This window comes from Hipposideros armiger, unplaced genomic scaffold, assembly GCF_001890085.2.
Source record: "Hipposideros armiger isolate ML-2016 unplaced genomic scaffold, ASM189008v1 scaffold_492, whole genome shotgun sequence".
NCBI lineage: Eukaryota > Metazoa > Chordata > Mammalia > Chiroptera > Hipposideridae > Hipposideros > Hipposideros armiger.
The window spans coordinates 855,963-877,026 of record NW_017731842.1 but is presented as its reverse complement, the minus strand read 5'-3'; the positions used below and the strand labels follow the sequence as shown (position 1 = coordinate 877,026).

General features: G+C 36.7%; 1 pseudogene; it reads right to left on the bottom strand.

Moving 5' to 3' along the window:
* Positions 1 to 11,517: 11,517 nt before the first annotated feature.
* On the bottom strand, positions 11,518 to 13,069 carry LOC109395886 (cytosolic 5'-nucleotidase 3A-like; annotated as a pseudogene).
* Positions 13,070 to 21,064: the final 7,995 nt, after the last annotated feature.

The following is a 21,064-nucleotide window of genomic DNA, read 5'->3' as shown; positions in this document are numbered from 1 at the left end:
AGGTCTTCATTCACTGAAAACTATGGCGATAGAACACCGTGTTCCTAGGGACAAGATAGGTGGGCAAGTTCATCACTCGATTGTACAACAAAAAGTGGGCATAATTGAATGATTAGGAAGCTGAGGGCCTTCCCACCCCCTGATAAAAAGTCACAATCCCTTCTTCATTTTCCAGATATGAGCTGGTTGTCTAACCCAGAACTACTTGACTAAAGGTAAGGCTGAGATCCCAAGAGGAAGGACCCAGAAACTATTGTACATATAGTACAATCTATCCCCAAGGGTTTTCAAATATACAAACACTGAGAAAAGCATAATACCCAGATATTTCAAGGATAGTTGGACCTAGAGTCTAAATTGGTATTAATACCTGAGGACCTGAATTATCAACATGGTCATACTGTTAGTGAGGGCATACGGAGGCCAGGTAATAATAAAGTCCTGGCCTAAGTCTGAGTCACAATGAACTTACTGTCCATGGACATACCCAGTGGCTATTTCCTTGGTCCACAAATGTATAATTGGAATCGATCTACTTGCTAATTGGCAGAACGTCCCTATTTGCTTCTTGGCCTGTGAAGTAAGAGCTAGTTTTGGTGCAAGGCCTAAAATGAAATCACAATATTTTGTGTGTCTTGACATCTGGGGGAAACCGGGAGGGCCTGGAATGGCCTCACCACGAGTTCCCCTCCCCACTCTGCTCCTGCAGATAATGTCCCATAGCCAAACAATGCTTCTTATCAAATGGACCAGGTACAGTTTCTGCTAATTCCTAAGCAGTGGGCTTCAGTTCCCTGCTAAGCCATGGAATTATTCTAACAAGCTAACACATTCTCTCCTGGGAACAAGGAGACACCTCACTCTCTTGACACAATAAGGCCTATCTCCCATAGTCTCTGCTATTCACTCTGCTCCCAAGTGCAACCCCCTGTGACCCTGCATAGCATGTGGTGTCTTCCTCCCCCAGACTGTGAATATATGTGACTAATAAACTGCTATTGATCTCATCAGTCCAGTGTTGAGGGTATGTTTGACCATCCCCAAAGCCGTAGGGCAGTGGGTAAATAGGAGGTAATTAAAGCACTATTTTAGTGGGGAAAGGTAAATGAAAACCTCTGCAACTGCCCTTAGCCCCCAGACCAAGAAAATAAATCATCAATAATTTCAGCCTGGGGCCATAAAACATACTGGGTTGAATAGTGTTCCTTTCCCTTCAAAAAAATTTGTGTTCATCCAGAAACTATGAATGTGATCTTATTTGAAAATAGGGTCTTTGCAGATATAATCAAGTTATTATGAGGCCGTATGTAATTAGAGTGGGCTCTAATCCAATGACTGGTGTCCTGATAAGAAAAGGGAAATTTGTACACAGAGACACAGAGGTAAGAACACAATGTGAATACAGAGGTAAAGATTAGAGTGATGCATCTACAGGCTCAGGCATGCCAAAGAATCTCAGCAACCACCAGAAGCTAAGAAAGGCAAGAACATATCCCTATAGCATTCAGAGAGAACCCGGCCATGTCTAAGCAGTCCAGCCCTGGCTAAAAACCTATGTGTGATTTTCAGTCCCGACCAGAGGCAATTACAGAGGCTTTACCTGGCAGGGCTCACAGAGGAGCTGCCCTCCTCACACCAGACATGGTACATAACCAAAATATTGCAATCTATAAAGGGGAATGCCATCAAGGATCAGGCCCCTATGTCAAGCCGTGCTCTGACTCATAGCTCCATTCTGAGCCCAGGTGCCTTTATTCAAAGGACTCTTTATCAGAGACCTCTGCAAAGATTTAATTATTAGAGGGAGGAGAGGAGAACCTTGAAGAAAATTGATCCAGCTGAACTCTGTGATGTCTCACTGCACATTTCTATCACTTCTACTCCATCTCATTTTACACATTGACTTTCAAGTATCACATTAACATATTACAAAAGGACTTATGGGAAGTGATGTTAGAAACATGGCAGCATGAGGGTGCTCCTTGAAATCTCCCCTAGAAGTTACAACAAATTAAACAACTATAATTCAACAAAGGATTCTTTACACAACACGCAAACATGTCTGAGAGATCCGCACATCAAAACATCTGAAGGTTGGCAAGTTGGGGTGAACAGGAGAGAGGGAAGAGAGAAGTGCAGAGATGGGGGCCGCAGGATGCAGGATGCAGCCCAGAGCTCACTGTGTCCCGGGGAGAAGGGAGGATTGAGACTGCGGGTGCACTCTTCTGTGGCCCACAGTCCTGCCTGAGGGATCAACATATAATACAGCGGAACCAAGTGATCAGGGCGAGACCTTGGGGAAAAGACCGAATACAGAAGTGTGACAATGGGGGTCAAAAAACCCTCACTGCCAGGCAAAAAACAAACCCACAGAGCCTGGCCACCTCCCCCCACCCTCCCAGAGCTCTCCTCCCTTCACCCTCCCAGTGTTAGCAGTGGGCCCCAGAAAACAAAATGGTAGCAGTGTTGGATTAAAGAGCAGAATATCTACAGACCTGAGAACTGGAGAAAGAATTCCTGAGTGGCATATGCACAGTGTGGCTAATCCCAGTAACAGACCCTTCTTGCCTTTCTACTGCTGAAAAGTCCCATCTCAGTATCACCTGCCTGGTGTCACAGATTGGTGGGTCCATGATTGGAGGGATCTCACTTTTACGGGAGACCAGAGACATGAGTTTTCATAAATACCATTCTTACCACCTATGGCAACAAGGGTCTTTGATATCTTCTCTTTGGCTATCTTTGAGAGTGATCTTCGATTATGAAGGTTACATCTGTTGTACACTTTTTGGGGATGTCTTTTGCATCCATGGTTAAGTGATTAAAAGGCATATTGATTTGAGTCATATTTTAAAAGAGGTATACTTTTGGAGATTTTAAATCATCAATAGCCAGATGATATATCTCTTGACTTGGAAAAGCATTTATTTTTAAAAGAATTTTTAGAGAGCTCTCGCCCTAAACAAATATTCAATTTGTACCTATGGAAGTATGAAATTGAAAGAACAACAACAAAAAATATTAGTCTAAACACTCCCTCAACAAAATTAAACAGCAGAAATAAGATTTAGAACAAAAATTAAAAGCCATATTCACCATAAACCTTCCAAACCATGATTGTACCCTAGTCACACAAAACCCTGGAGAAAATCCTCATCACCAAGGTAACAAATGTCCAGACCCTTTTCCTGGCTCTCTTGCAAATGATCATAAAATGGCCCAGTTGGAGACCACTTTTCAGGACCTTAAGAAGCTATTATAGAAGCCTTCCCTTTGAAGGTTAATTGGGCTAAAATGGGACTATGTACTGGGGGGGGGGGGTTGGACACACATTCTAAAAAGTCTTTGTTAAACAATTTATAAAAACATTCCAAAGGCACCCAGCTCTAAATACAGCATCTCCAAAATACGGAAATATTTTAATTTTCATCTTAGTAGAAAATCTCTCTGATATAAAGAAGAAAATTTAATAAAATGTAATTGGATGGGTGGGTCAGCCTTTTAGTGTTACTATTGAGACTGCCACCCAATAGTTTGATTAAAGAAACAAAAACAAAACCAAAACTAACTACCCTTGTCTTACAAATTAAGCCTTTACAAAAACATAAATGCAGTTCTAGGAGTAACCCAAAACCCACCCATCTTTTTACCAATCCCAAAGACTCCCCTATTCATCTCAAGATGTTGCAGATAGTGTGAAAAGCCAGGACATTGGGAAAGGGACTATTCTATACCTAATAATAAGAAAAATTTAAATAGCAATTACTCTAGGTCTCCTTGCAGGACATTTGGTCCTGTCCAAAATGTCCATGGAGACATTTGTTCCACACCAAAAGGTCCTTGAAATTTGATTCTGTCCAAAACGTCCATGCTTAGGAACTGTTCCTGGGTTCAGATAACCCATAAGGTTTATTTGTACGTTTTGCATACAGGATTAATATATAAAAATATTATTTTGTTTTATTGGTCCAGTAGTTGTGTTGTGGCTGTACTACCAATGATAACCCTTCTCATCTTGGTAGCCTAGTTGGTCATGGCACATGAGGTTAGGTAGGTGGATTTGCATGAACCAAACGTCTCTATGGACATTTTGAACTGGACCAAATATCAAGATATTTTTGGCTTGAACTAAATATCTCTGGGGGGAGGACATTTTGAACAGGACCAAATGTTTGCTAATCTCTAAGCCTCAGCCTCCTCAGTCAAGCTCCTCAGGTCTCTTTTTAATTAGGTCTCAACCAGAACCTATAAGAACTGGACTCAACACAAATAATGTTTGTGTTAAAAGACCATGTAAAATGCCTGCTTGACAAAGCTCAGTGCTGCCAGAAGAATTTACTTTGTTCCAGTCAAAACCTAATAGGAAAATGTAACCTAAACTCTCTTATAACACTTACTTCAGAAAGTTTGCACCCTTTGTCTCCCCACTTTGAAATATGAATCTTTTATCACCCAGAACTATCTTGTCAAGGATTACTGTATTTATACCTGACTCGTGACTAAAATCATAGAACAAATGCTATTAGATCTCTGTTTGCAAGCCTTTTATGTTCAAACATATGTATACGGTGTGGGGCCCAAGTGATGGGGCCTTTCAGTTAGGAAATGTTTACAGGCTTTGGAGACCGGCGCGGCGTGCCCCTCCCCCTTGGGTAGGACAGAGAAAGGAGAGGAAGCAACTTGCTGATGTACATTTCCTGTTATCCTGTCTGTTAATTGTTTGTAAGTTTCCTTCCTGCGCATGTGTGCTGGCACCATGCTGAGGTTGTTTGTATGAGGGTATAACTCCCCCCCTTCCATTTTGGATTTGGTTCTCTGGCCCCAGCCTCAGATGAATAAAGAGCTGTTGCTAAGTTTACAGCACACAGTCTGCCTTGTGCCTTCTTTCAGCTGGGCATCTCACCACCCAGACGCTCCCTGATTGACACCCTTGGACCTGACATATTATATATATTAAATTATATATATAATATATATTATATATAATTTTATATATATATAATATATATTATATATATATAAAATTATATATATATAATTTTCCTACCTCTGATGATATTGACACATTGATTTATTAAATCCCTTCAAAGTACTCTATTCCAAATTGTTTTAGAAAAGAAATAAACACACAAATTAAAATTTCCTAAAATTCTCAGAAGTATAGGAATTAACCCAAATGCTTTTCAAATCCCATGATTTGGATAAGACTAATCTTTGTAAGACTAGTTTGATATTGTTGTTTTAATAAAGGAGGTATGTCACCACTAAATATAATACATACTTTTTTAATTCTACTTTGGCCTACTAGTCAAATAAGCTAATATTATACCTACTAAATGTTTAAGATTATAAAATTTACAGATTTGATTTTAATCAAATGAGTCATTATGACAAATTTAGTTTAACAATAATTATGTTTTATATATCTGTTGAGAAGTAGTTTCAAAAATCTTCTTGATAACTTAAAACCTTAGTTATACAAAATTAAGTTAAATGGCAGATATTCATTGAATATCTGCTTACTTCTAAATAAGACAAAAAATTGAAATATTAATTACTAAAATTAAGTTTACATTTATATAGTTTTGGCTTCTTATTTTTACAGAGATGAAAGATATTTGGGTCTGCTAATAAAACATACTCTTTTTGCCATATTGAGAAATTGTACTATGAGGAAGCATATGCCTCTAGAAATTGTGAAATGATCATTTTGTTAATGTACTACAGAGTGCTTGTATATGACAGAGAGTTTACAATTGTCTACTTTCTTTTTTCCTCTGGAAAATGAAGATTACTAAGGGTTGAAAAGTATAATCAATATATGTAAATGAAATTACTAGAAATTGTAACAGTGAAGGGAAATAATTCTGTATGCAAAGTATGCAAGGAAAGTAGGATGTGTTTTTATAAGAAAAAGTATAAAAGGTATGAAGTATAAAAGATATGTTTCTTCAAGAGAAAAAGGGGAGTAATTTTTTTAAGTAAAATAACTGGTTGAGAGACAGAATAAAATTTGAATTGATATAAAAAAGTGTAGAGTGTTTTCTGAGAAAGAAATTTTATGTTGTATGGTGAAGCTGGCTAAGATTGAATGGATTTATTTATAAGGTTTTTGTTTTGTTTTGTTTTTTAATGCACTCAGTAGTGTGCTGATGCAAAAGTTTAGTTTTCTTTCTTGTTAAAACAACAAAGTTTTATTAAATTATTGGTCTGTTCTTAATAAGAAATTGCAAAAAGTTTTCTTTACCTTTTAAGTAGTCCACAGAAAAAAAATTCTGTGTCTTATCAGAATACTTTTCTGCGCTTTATCTGCCTTTAATTATTTAAAAGAAAAAGTCCACTCACTTAAAAACAAAAAGAGCAACAAGAACAAAAAATAAGGATTTTTTTTTGTCTCAAGACAAAATGTGATGAGCAGACTGAGTTTTGTGAAAGAAAGGGGGGTTGATGTAAATAAGCCCACTTATTCCCTCCTGCATATGGATGTGGATGCCAGGGGGAGGAAAAGCCTTCCATTTAGAGAAAGGCTAGCCATAAAGTACCCAAAATGGACTTCGCTAATGAGCTCAAGTGTCCGGAAATACAGGAATACTCAGGAAATATTTGAAGGATGAAGTAAAGCTTTCTATTTCAATTGAAAAATCTTTTATAGCTCTCTCAAGATGCACTAGGGGCTGTGAAGGGCACAAAAACTCTTAAGTCATTTTTTTCTTAACTCCCTAATTAACACAAATATACAAGTATTATTAAAAAGAAAAAAGGTGCTTCATCTCTGGATATATTGAAGCAAGAAGGTCTCACTAGAAAGTAAAATCTTGGTTTTTTCATGAAGACAAGTAGAGGTGAATATAATCTGCTTTATGTGTCGATAACTTTTGTAGTGAGGGGTGATAGGGGACCACATATGGGAATAAACACTAACTCAGTGGCATAATTTAGAGCAAAATCTGATGAAATAATGACTGTTTAGGTAGTCAGGTGAGTCAACTGACTTGAAGTACATCCCGCAGGTCTAAGTTGGAAATTATGCCAAACTTCCAAGCTCCTGGTGAAATGACAGCTGAGCAAGCCCCTTACATGTACTCCTGAATACAGGATTACCGATAATCTGGTTTATCATTGCCTTACTATGAATACATTCATTTTTTTTCTACTAACTTTTACAGGTCAAATAATGCCAGGGAGACCACAGAGCAATATTTACCAATGTGTGCATAGAGTCAACATGTACTAACAATACTGATAAGTTTGACATACATTAATATTAATGAGCACAACACTAATAATGATAGTAATAATAATAGTAATAGTAAAACCACTATAAATGTCAGGGAATTTAGCTCAAAGGAAAGAGTTCAAGATAAACAATCAACATCAGTGGCCTCTGAGGAAATAGTAAAGCTCTTTTTTTATTAATTTCTGCTTATATCTATATTGTTTCTTTCCTTCTATTGTACTTTCCTTGGTTTTGCAGAGGTGTTATTTTTCTGCCTTTTGAAATTAAATATTTAATTTTTTTACTTTCAACATTTCTTGATTCTTATTTCTTCTTTTTCTCCCTTCCCCCTTTTGAAACTAAACATAACAAACTTTACCATCTTAATCATTTCTAAGTGTACAAATCAATGGCATTAAGTGCATTTGCATTTTTGAGCAAGCATCACCACTATCCATCTCTAGAACCCTTTCATCTTGCAAAACTGAAATTCTACACCCATTAAATAATTCCCCATGTGATTAGTCTAGGTACCTCATATAAGTAGAGTCACAGTATTTCTCCTTTTATGTCTGGCTTGTTTCACTTAGCATAACGTCTTCAATGTTCAACCACATTGTAGCATGTGTCAGAATTTCCTTTATTTTTCAAGACTGAATAATATTCCATTGTATGTATATACTACATTTTGTTTATTCATTCATTGGTCAATAGATGCTTGGATTGATTCTACCTTTCGGCTATTGTGAATAGGGCTATATAGCATGAGTGTACATATATTTTTGAGTCCCTGGTTTCAAATCACTTGGGTATATTCCCAGAAGGGGAAATGCTAGATCATATGGCAATTCAACTTTTAATTTTTTGAGAAACTGTCAAACTGTTTTTCATCTCAGCTCCACCATTTTACATTCCTACCAACAGTGCACAAGCTTTCAATTTTTAACCTCTTATCAAATCATTATTTTCTCCCACTCCATAGATTGCCTTTTCACTCTGTTGAGTGTGTTCTTTGGTGACCAGAAGGGTTTTTTTTTATACGTATAATTTTGACATAGTCCAAATTATCTTTTTTTTTTTAAATTTTGTTGTCTGTGCTTTTGGTGTCATATAAAAGAAATCATTCCCCAACCCAATGTCATGAAGATTTTTCCTTGTTTCCTTCTAAGAGTTTTATAGATTTAGCTCTTTTGTTTGGGTGTTTAATCCATTTTGAGTTAACTTGTGTATGTGGTTTAAGGTAAGGATCCACCTTCATCCTTCTGTGTGTGGACAGATATCCAGTTTTCCCAGTACAATTTATTGAAAAGACAGTCTTTTCCCCTTTTGAAAGGTCTTGGCACCTAAGTTAAAAATTATTGATCATAAGTGAGAGGCTTTATTTCTGGGCTCAGTATTCTATTTCACTGGTCTATATATCTATCTTTATGCCAAGTATCACACTGTTTTGATTACTGTAGCTTTGCAGTACGCTTTGAAATCAGGAAGTGTGACACTTCTAATTTTTGTTTTAAGTCATTGAACATGTGCTAATTTCTTAGCACAGCAATAGCAAACTAATGAAGTCCAATTTCCTGAAGTTTTTTGTGTTTTGGGGACAATTTCTATTTTTTTTTAAATACTGTATCCTCCTTTTATCCATCTGATTAAAATGTTTATTGACTACTAATTATTAACAACTTACTTGGTGCCAAGAATTGTGCTAAGATTTTCTGCACTTTATATCAGTATTCTTAATTTCAGTCACGGACTCTTATGTGAAAATGTGCATTTCCTCTTTTTTTTTTTAACTAGGATAAGTTACTAACAATGTTAACTAAAAAAAAAAGGAAGAAGAAAGAAAAGAAATGAGGAAGTGTGAGACCTCTAATTTTTGCTTAAAAGATTGTTTTGAATATTCATGGTCCCTTGAGATCCCATTTGAAATTTAGGGTGGATTTTTCTATTTTTGCAAAAACATCCTTGGGATTTTGATAGGGATTGCATTAAATTTGTAGATAGCTATGGGTAGTATTAACATCTTAACAATATTAAGTCTTCTAATCCATGCACCCAGGATGTCTTTCCACTTATTGGTATCTTCTTTAATTTTTTTTCAGCAATGTTTTATAGTTTTTGGTGTAATAGTCTTTCACCTCCTAGGTTAAGTTTGTTCCAAAGTATTTCATTCTTTTTGATGCTACTGTGAGTGGAATTGTTTTTCTTAAATTCCTTTTCAGATGTTCACTTTTGGGGTATAATAATGCAACTGATTTTGGCATGTTGATTTGGTATCCTGTAACTCTGCTGAATTTGTTTATTCTAACAGTTTTTTGTGGCATCTTTAAGGTTTTATACATATAAAATTATGTCATCTGTGAACAGAGATAATTTTACTTCTTACATTTTGATACAGTTTTGTTGTTGTTGTTTTGCCTAATTTCTCTGGCTAGGACTTCTCATATTATGTTGAATAGAAGTGGTAAGAGTGACCATTCTTCTCTTGTATCTGATCTTAGAGAAAAATATTTCAGTTTTTTTTACTTTTGAGTATGATGTTGGATGTGGGCTTTTAATATGGCCTTTTTTATACTGATGTAGTTTCCTACTATTCCTAGTTCAGTAGTATTATTATTATTTTTAATCAAGACACAGTGTTGAATTTTGCCAAATTATTTTCCTGGATCTATTGAAATGATCACATTTCCCCCCTTTATTCTGTTAATGTTATGTTCTACATTGATTGATTTTGGTATGTTGAACAATCCTTGCATTCAGAAACTAATCTCACAGATTCATGGTGTATAATTATTTTACTGTGCTAATAAATTCTGTTTCTTAGAATTTTTGGAGGATTTTTACACCTCTAATAATCTTGGATATTGTACTGTAGCTTTTTTATTTTCCTTGTAATGTCATTGTCTGGTTTGGGTATCTAGGTAATGCTGAATGCAAATAGAATAAATTTGGACATGTTCCTTCTCTTAAATTTTTTGGAAGAGTGTGAGAAATATTGTTGTTAATTCCTCTTTAAATTTTTAGTAGAATGGGCCGGCCGAGTGGCTCAGTTGGTTAAGAGCTCGCTCAAGAGTTTGAGCTCTGAGCAACAGCGGTTCGAGTCCAGCCCGAGCTGAGCAGCCACTGAGCTGCCAACAGGTGGCAGGATGGCTCAGCTAAAAACAAAACAAAACAAACAAACAAACAAACAAACAAAAACCCCCATGAGTTTAAATTTTTGGTAGAATGCACCAGTGAAATCACCTGGTCCTGTGTTTTCCTTTGTTGGAAGAGTTTTTATTGCTAATTTTAATCTCCTTACAAGTTACATATCTCTGTACCAATTTTTATTTCTTCATGATTCAGTCTTGGTAGGTTGTGTGTTTTTAGGATTTTGTCCATTTCATTTAGGCTATTGAATTTGTCATAAATTATTCAGCGTACTCTCATAAACATTTTTACTTCTGTAAATTGGTAGTACTGCCCTCCCCTTGCATTTCTGTTATTATTATTATTATTTTGTAATTTGAGGACTCTCTGTTTCTTAGTCAATTTAGCTAAATGTTTCTCAATTTTGTTGATCTTTTCAAAGAAGCAAGTATTGGTTTTGTTGATTTCCTCTATTATTTTAGTATCTGTTTTATTTATATCTTCTGTAGTCTTTATTTCATTTATTACAATAGCTTTCAGTTTAGTTTGGTTTTTTATTTCTAGTTATTTTTAAAGGCTTTTCATTTCATCTTCATTATCAATACACCAATACAGAACATTTTGTAATGATTAGTGACACGTAGATACCAATAGTTTTTTAAAAAATACCAATATTTTCTTGTAAATGTTTATTTTTTCCAAAAAAGACTCAATTTCAGCATATAATGATACCATCAGCATGATTCAGCCACATTACAAAAATCTCAATACATAAAAACATGCACATTATTTTACCATTTCTTAACACTTAAAAAAAAAAACCCACTCCTACAAACTTTCCCAGTGTAAAAACTCTTCAAAAAGTTGTTAATAACAATAAACTACAAATTTCAATTTGAAGAAATAGGAAGTTATTTTTTAAAATTTAGCTTTAAGATTTTTAAAAAATCTGTCTTAAAATATACTTTAAAAAAAAAAGGGTGTCAAGAGAGGTGGAGAAAAAGGAGCTTCCAGTTAATGGATACAATGCATCTGAAAATACTTCAGTAATGTAAAGGAACAACTTCAAGAGCAAAAATATATTATAAATAAGAGTTTTTCAGCAAGATGAACAGTTGAGCACTTCTTGCATCATTTGAACCCATAGGACAGAGTTCTTTTTTAAGAATGCTTGTTCACAGAACCTTCTGTAAGATAGAGTCGGCTATTTCCAAAGATTCATCTTTTCCTAAAACAATATCATAAGAGTCCATATACTTGTCTAAAAGCTCATCCACTCTAGCATTTAGATATCCAAATTTCAGAATGTGTTTATTCTTTTATTTTTTAAAAAAGATTTTATTGGGGAATTGTGGGAGGGGAACAGTGCTGGGGAATCAGGGGAAGGGAAACAGACAAGTTGCTGTCCTTTTGTTTTTCAGTCTAGTTGTGGAGGACATGGCTTCACTGGCCCATGTTAGCATTATCATTGTGCTCTTCCTGGGTGAGGCAGATCGGTTACCAGCCTCTGGACAGCTGCTCACAGTGGCTCTTGGCAGCTCACACCGGCTGCCGGCCGCTCACGCTGGCTGCCAGCCACACACAGTAGCTTATGGCAACCCACTGCAGCAGGGCTGCAGCCTACGCCGTTGATGGTGACTCATGGTAGTCCAGCTCTAGGTTGAGCTGTTGTTCACCATCTTAGTTGTAGAGGGCAGTGTCACTGGCACTCATGTGGGATCCAAACCAAGGCCCTGCTGCTCAGAACTGGCGTCCCGAGCCAGCTCTTAACCAACAAGCCACTTGGCCAGCCCAGAATGTGTTTATTCTTAAGTATTCTTGGGAGTCTCCTGGAAGAATTATGTTGGTATTGTCATTTATTTGATTGAAATATTCTGTGTTTTTCAAGGCAACATTATTTTGTTAAATGCCTGAATTAGTTCTCCTTTAAATATTTTGAGCATTTTACTTTCATCAAAATCCATGAAGTTGACATTACTATGACATTTGGACAGTGGCTTTATGGATAACTTTCTATAGTACAACAGTGATACTAGCTGATAATATAAATACAGAGATACTGTATTGTTGGAGCTTATAAAATAAATTCTCATATCCTTCCTTGAGCATACTGTCAGATTCTGCTATAATTTCTTTAAGTCTAGCTTTTGTTAAAGCTTGTTCAACAAGAAAATTATGTAATTTAGTATACCATTCTACCACATAAAGGTAATCCTCATCTGCATTTAAAAGAGGATCAATTTCAATAGCATAATATTTTTCTTTATTTGGAATAACTATTTTGACATTAATTTGTAATCAGCTTACAGTTGTCATTGACATTGTTTCATGTTGGGCATTGTTTTCCTTTGTAGGATAATCTACCTAGTGTCATATCAAAATCTGTTATTATCTAATGTTTGGCAGCTCCCCCTTTGATAAGACCACAGATAATTTTTTCTATTCTTGCAGGGTTCTTGGTAAGAACTGAACTTTCCTGAAATTTTGGCATAATGTTTTCATGTACAGCAAAACCTTAATTAGTAATTTCTTGGTTATACAATCTTCCTTAAGACACCCTGAATTCTGTCCTTGAATTTGTCCTAAAACAACAACATAGGTAGTAAACACTTTCCAGAGATACAGGGCTTGAATAGAGACTTCTCCATGATCTTGGTCTTCTGCCTTACCTTCCTCTTTAAAGTAAATATGTACTTGGCCAGCATCACCCCCAACCACCAGGGCACATATGCTGGTGCAAACTACTATACTGACCCTCACATTGGATGCCTGGCTGATGAATGGGGCCTTGTGCATCTCCTGGGCCCAAAAAGAAGTCACTCACAGTGACTGTGGGCCTCCTCTTTCTAGTTCTTTAAGGTATAAATTTAGGTTGCTAATTTGGGATTTTCTTCTTTTTTAATGTAAGCATTTACAATTACAATTTTTACTTTACGCACTGCTTCTACTGTATCCCATAAGTTTAAGAATGTTGGGTTTTCATTTTTATTTACCTCAAGCTATTTTCTATCTTATGATATATTCTTTGACTTATTGGTTTTTTGAGTGTGTTCTTTAATTTTCATATATTTTTGGATTTTTCAGTGTTTCTGTGCTGTAGATTTCTAGATTTTTTTTTTCATTGTGAATGAAAATACTCTATGATTTCAATTTTTAAAAATTTATTAACACTCCTTTTGTGGACTAATATATGATTTATTCTGCAAAATATATTTCCATGTACATTTGACAAAAAAATATATCCTGCTTTTGTTGGATGTAGTGTTCTGTGTAAGTCTGTTAGGTTCAATTAGTCTATAATGTTCCTTATGCCTTCTATTTTCTTTTGATATTATCCTCTCTGGTTGTTCAATCAATATTGAATGAAAGGTTTTGAAGTTTCCTCCTATTATTGTTGAGATATCTATTTCTCCCTTCACTTTTGTTAATATTTGTGTCTATATTTAGGAGTTATGTTTGGTGCATACATATTTTTTTAAAGATTTTATTGGGGAATTGGGGGAGGGGAACAGCATTGGGGAATCGGGGAAGGGGAACAGATAAGTTGCTGTCCTATTTTGTTCTTCAGTCTAGTTATGGAGGACGTCGCTTCACTGGTCCATGTTAGTATTATCATTGCGTTCTTCCCAGATGAGGCCGATTGGTCGCCAGTTATTGAACGGCTGTTCACGGTGGCTCATGGCAGCTCACACTGGCTGCCGGCTGCTCATGGTAGCTTACAGTAGCCAATTGCAGCCCCACTGCAGCCTACGCCATCGCTGGCGATGATTGGCAGCCCAGCTCCAGATGGAGCTGTTGTTCACCATCATAGCAGTGTCACTGGCCCTCATGTGGGATCTGAACTGGGGCCCTGCTGCTCAGAGCTGGCGTCCCAAGCCAACTTCTAACCAATGCGCCACTGGGCCGGCCCTGGCACATACATATTTTAGTTGTTAAATCTTTTTGGTGACTTGACCCTTTTATCATCATGTAATTCTCTTTTACTCTTTCAACGCTTTTAAAAATTTTGTCCTATATTAGTATAGCAACTCCTGTGATCTTTTAGTCACTATTGCATGGAGTATCTTGTCCCATCCTTTCACTTTCAACCTATTTATTTCCTTAGATCTAAAGTTAGTCTTGCAGAGAGCATATAGTTAGATGCAGGTTTTTTTTTTTCTGCCATTCTATATCTTTTGATTAGGAGTGTAGTTTATTCACATTTAAAGTAATTATTGATAAACAAGGATTTGCTACTGCCACTTTGTTATTTACTATCTATATTTCTTAAAGCTTTTGGTTTATTTTGTTCCTTGGTTCCTCCCTTACTGCCTTCCTTTGTGTTTAGTTGATTTTTGTTGTGGCCCTTTCTGATTTTTTTCTAATTTCATTTTGTGTATGTTCTAAAGATATTTTCTTTGTGGTTACCATGAGGACTACATATGACATACTCTAAAGACAAAAATATATTTTAAACTGATATCAACTTTAATTGCATATAAAACTATAAAACTCTATCCATATACAGCTCTGCTCCCCATATTTTATGTTACTGATGCTAAAAATTACATTTTTATATATTGTATATCTTTAATATATATTTATTTATGCAATTGTCTTTTAAAACCTATAAAATAATAAAAAATCAAGTTATTAACCAACATTGTAATAATACTGATTTTATATGTCCATGTATTTATCTTTAACAGAGAATGTTATATTTTTATACTGTTTCGAGTTACTATATAGCATCCTTTCAATTTCAACTTGAAAGACTCCCTTAGCATTTCTTGTAAGTCTAGTGTTAATAAACTTTCTCAGCTTTTGTTTATCTGAGAATGTCTTAATAACTGCAACACACTTTTTTTTTTAGAGGCTGATAGTCTTTTATTTTTTATTATTATTTTTTTTCATTATTCATTTCAGGTGTACCAAACAATGTAATAGTTATACATTTCATCCCTCACAAGGTAATAACCCTCTTCCCCCAATCTATTGCCCCTCTGACATCATATATATCTATAACAATTCCTTTGACTCTATTCTCTATATTACACTCCATATCTGCAACATATTTCAAGGCTACTTTTACCAGGTATAGAAGTCTTATTTGACAGGTTTGTTTTTGTTTTTGTTTTTGTTTTCCAACACTTGAAATATGTCACCCCATTGCTTCCTGGTATGAAAGGTTCCTGCTGAGAAATCTATCTATATTCTTATAAAGGACCCTTGAACATGATGATTTGATTTTATCTTGTTGCTTTAAAGATTCTCTTTGTCTTTCAGTGTCCACAGTTTAATTAGGTGTTTCCATGTAGGCTTCTTTGGATTTTTCCTACCTCAGTTTCGTTGAGCTTCTTGCATTTGTATGTCCAGTTATTTTCTCAAATTGGGATTTTTATTGGGGAATTGGGGAAAGGGGAGCAGAAAAGTTGCTGTCCTTTTGTTCTTCAGTCTAGTTGTGGAGTTCGTTGCTTCACTGGCCTAAGTTGGCACCATCATTGCGTTCTTCCCAGAGGAGGCAGATCAGTTGCCGGCTTCTGGATGGCTGCTCATAGTGGCTGCTGGCCGCTCACACTGCCTGCTGGCTACAGACAGTAGCCCATGGCAACCCACTGCAGCAGTGGCTGCAGCCTACGTGACTCACGGCAGCCCAGCTCCAGGTTGAGCTGTTGTTCAGCATCTTAGCTGTAGAGGGCAGTGTCACTGGCCCTCATATGTGGGATCCAAACCGAGGCCCTCTGGCGTCCCAAGCCAGCTATTAACCAACGCGCCACTCGGCCGGCCCTGATCACTATTTTTTTACATAAACTCTATTACTCGTTCTCTCTCTTCTCCTTCCCATAATGTGTATATTTTGGTCTACTTGATGGTGTTCCATAAGTCCCTTATGCTCTGTTCATATTTCTTTTTTTTTTCATTTTGGTTCTTAGACTAGATAAGTTCAAATGCAAAATCTCAAGTTCAGTAATTCTGTTTTCTGCCTCTTCAAGTCTGCTTATGATTCCTTCTAGTGACATTTTCAATTCAGTTACTATATTTTTCTGCTCAAGAATATGCTTTGTTCTTTTTTATAATATTCTAATTTTGTTCATATATTATTTTTCTGGTTTTGTTTAGTTTGTCTGTACTTCTCTTTAGTTTTTTGAGCATATTTAAGACAATTATTTTAGTCTTTGTTTACTAAGTTGGAATTCTTTGTTTTTTCAGGCTTGGTTTTTGTATATATATTATGTGCCTTTTAATGGACCATGTTTTTCTTTGTTTGATGCCTGTGAATTTTTGTTAAAAATTAGGCCTTTGAAAAAGACATCTACCCCTCCCAGTCTATGTGTATTTGCTCCATGCTGTGAATGACCTTCAAATATCATCCCAGAATCTAAGGTTATGATATTCTCATTCATCATCAAGGTATATATCTGTATTGTTCTTGTGCACATGCTATTTTCCCAATTCTCCTGTATTTATGGCTGCTTTTAAGAGTTTTAATTTTTCTAAAAGTTTTTCTGCTTTTTCTCAAAGTCTTAGATGTTCAGTTGCATTCCTTTGATCATATTCTCTCACACCACATACCTGCATATCTGCAGTTCCACTGCTGCTTTCTTGTCCTGTGATACTCACCACTAGTTTCAGTGATCTCCAACCTGATATCCAAACTATGCCCCTGTTTCTATCTGAGCTCCAAGTCAGGTGAGACTAAACGAAGTTCTTCTGGTAGCCTCTAGAAAGGCCAGAACACTGTACTTTTACTCTTCCATCCCAAAGGATACACCAGGAATTAGGTAGCTTTCTCATAACTGCCTCATTTTGGAATAGAGAGACGATGAATAACATTTCCTATTATTTTGAGCGTGACTTTTGTTTTGGTTGAGCATTTGCTTGGTATCTATGAATCTTTGTTTCTAGAATTTCTACATAGATATTCCAGTCACTTTGTTGTTGCTTACTTGATATTCTATGGAAAATCAGTGAGATAGAGCTTCTTTGTCTGCCATCTTATTGACTTCATTCTTCATTTCTCACTTATTAAGAAATAAATTGAAGTCTATAATTTTGCTATTGAGTGCATAAAATATCACTAACATTATATATCTTTGATGATATGTCTTTTATTTTTTAGTAGTGTCTTTTTTTATCACTATTAATGCTTTTTGCCTTAAGTTTAACATTGTCTGATATGGGTATTGCTACAGCAATTTTTTTTGGTTAAAATTTGCTTGCTAGTGCTTTGTCCAGTTTTTAACCAAAAACTTTTTTATTGTATGAACACATTTTTATGATATTAGTCATATGGACAAAAAGGTTTTAAAAATATGTATCTTTACTTCACATGTACTTTTTAATTTTATGTATTTGTGCCACATTCTTTCACTACTGTTCAATCAACAAGCATTTTTCAATTTTCCAGCAAATTATAACTATTTTTTGGTGTGTGTGTGTGTGTGTGTGTGTGTGTGTGTGTATAGCCTGTTTTCAATAAGAGAAAATTCTGTTAAGAAAACAGCTTTACACCTCAAGAAACCAGGAAAAGAACAAACTAAGAATAAATTTAGGAGAATAAAGTAAATGGCAAAGATCAGAGCAGAAATCAATAAAATAGAGAGGAGGAAAATGATAGATCAACAAAAGTAAGAGCTGATTTATCAAAAAGATAAAGAAATTTTATAAACATTTACCTATACTAAGAAAAAACTGGAGAAGACTCAAGTAAGTAAAATCAGAAATAAAAGAGGAGACATTACAACTGATACTATAGAAATACAAAGAAACATAGGCGATTACTATGAACAATTATATGCCAACAAATTGGATAACCTGGAATAAATATATAAATTCCTAGAAATATACAATCTACCAAGACTGAATTGGAAATAAATAAATAATCTGAATACACTAATAATAAGGAAATTTGATAATTAGTTAAAAAGTTCCCAACAAAGGAAAGCCCAGGACCAGATAACTTTACTGGCAAATTTTATCAAACGTTTAAAAAAGAATTAATTCCAGTGCTTCTCAAACTCTTCCAAAAAATTGAAAAGGAGGGGACATGTTCAGACTCATTTTATGAGGCCAGCGTTACACTGATACCAAAGCCAGATAAGAACACTACAAAAAAAATTATATACTAATATCCCTAATGAATATAGCTGCAAAAATTCTCAACAAATTAAATTCAACAAAACATGTAAAGGATTATCCAACAAGGGCAAGAGTGAAGCAAGGATGGTTTGACATATGCAAATCAATAAATATAATATACCACATTAATAGGATGAAAGATAAAAATCACATAATCTCAGCAGATGCAGAAAAAGTATTTGGCAAAATGTAACATCCTGTCATGATAAAAACCCTCAACAAATAGAGTACAGAAGAAACATACCTTAACCTAATAAAAACCATATGCAACAAACCCACAGCTAACATCCTACCTAATGATGAAAGATTAAAAAATTTTTGTCTAAGATCAAGAACTAGATAAGAGTGCCCACTCTCACCACTGTTAATGAACATGTTACTGGAAGTCCTAGCTAGACCAATTAGGTAATATAAATAAATAAATAAATACATACATACATAAATAAATAAATACATACATAAATAAATAAATGGCATCCAAATGAGAAAGGCAGAAGTAAAACTGTCATTATTTGCAGATGATGTAATTTTATATACAGAAAATCCTAAAGACAAAAAAAACAACAACAAAACAAAACCTGTTGAAACTAATCAGCAAATTCAGTTAGTTTCAGGATGTAATGTTAACCTACAAGAATTAGTTGTGTTTGTATACACTGACAACAAAACATCTGAATAAGAAATAAAGAAAACTAGATGGCAGAATAGATGGATGCTGTGCTGACTGCCTCCCAGTATCACACCAAAATTACAAATAATTTATGCCTCATTCAACTTCAGAGGTTCCCTGAACACTGGATGAATAGAACCTCTAAACAAAGGACTCTAGAGGAGGCCATGTTGAATCTGGTAGGAGGGGCAGAGACAAGAGAGGGCGAACCCTGTGAGGGACACCTCAGCGGTGGGGAGGCTTCTCTGGTTGGGGGAAGTTACCTTGCCCCAGAGTTACCTTGCCAGGAAAAGGAGTTCCATGATAGCTGGCAGTAGAAATTAGTGAGGACTCTCTTTGCACAGCTTGGTGAGGTGAAGGGCAGCTAGACAACCAGTTGCCCTCTTGTGGAGCCAGCACATGGACTTGCTCGCTGGTGAGCACTCACCCTGTCCCTGGCAGAGGGAGTGGCTGCATGAGCGGGGCCCAGGAGCCTGCAAGGGACTGAACTGAGCACCTTTGGCACAGGAGCTGGAGGTTTTGGGACCATTGAGCCCCCTGTGTGGAGCTTGCACATGAGTAGTGTACAGGAGGGTGCCATTTTTTCAGGGTTGGGCCCTCCCACAGAGGGTCAGGTCTGGGACCACAATGGTCTGGGGGAATTGGCGCAGGTGTGTGTGTGCATGCGTGTGCACACATGCGGCCTTCGGGCCTCTCTCTGCTTGTGCTGCGTAGCCAGGTAGCGCCTGGCAGGCACACTTTGGCTCCAACAGGCTGCTCATTGAGATGCGGGTGCACCTGAGCTGCCTTGGGTCCCCACTCTCTGCACCACGTGTGCAGAGTTGCCAGGGTGGTGATTGGCTGTAGGGCTGTTCTGTCTGATCTGCGAGCGGCTGATTGGGACAGGCTGAGACTGGGAGTTTTCTTGAGAGTGTTGGACTGGGAGCTGTGCGTCTGCGTGATCTGGCCAGGGCTTTCCTAGCGCATTTGTGTGGGCAGGTTGCCGGTGCAGAACTGCATGCTGTTCTAAATTGGTGGGGTCCACTGACCACACCCCGTGGTGCCTTGTGGGCCTGCCCCACCCACCTAGAGCTGCAATTCCGGGGGCAACCTGAGCCCCTGGTGCCTGGCCCCCACCTCTGCAGTCCATAGAGAGTTTTTGCAGCAGTAGACAGCCTGTAGCAACCTGTGAAGATTTTTGGTGGTGAGCATGGCCCCAGAACACACGGCAGCTAATTGCAGGAAGCTCACTGAACTCCTGAGAGGGAGGCTGCATGGCGTGTTGGGCCCTTTCCCACAACACAGCTGATGTTGGGTCACCCAGAGACTCTCTATAGCTGTACAAGTCGTCTGCAGATTAAAGTGGGTGGAGAACCTTTTCTTATTTTTTGTTTTGTTTTTCTGTTTTTCTTTTATTTTTATTTTGTTTTTTTTGTTTTATTTTTCATCTTTTTGTTCCTTTTTCTTCTTTTCTTTCATCTGTTTTCTTTTTGTCAATGTTTCTCAGGCTTGTTTATCTGGTTATTGATTTTGTCACTGTTTTTCTGTCTTGTTCTCCTGTTTTTATATATTTTTGTTTCACCTGTCTAATCATTGCTTATCATGTTCGTGGGGGTGTATTTGTTTTTTGGTGTTGTTGGGTTGTCTTGCTTTGTTTTTGTTTTATGAAGCAGACGTGGATCTAGCACTGGTCCAGGAGCTGAGACTATGCTGAATTTGTAGAAACCACTGATCACAGCCTTTACACACCTGTAACATGACCTCGCCCACCTACAGCTCCATTACCAGGGGCAATCAGGGTGCTGGGGTGACTAGACCCACTCCCACAAACTGTGGAAAAGGTTTTTTACAACAGAAGGTGGTCCGCAGAGCTCTGGGGTCATCTTTGTGGTGCCCAGTGACCACAAACCTGCACCACAGCCACTCAGGAGCAGCGTTTGTAAATCTGTCAGGGT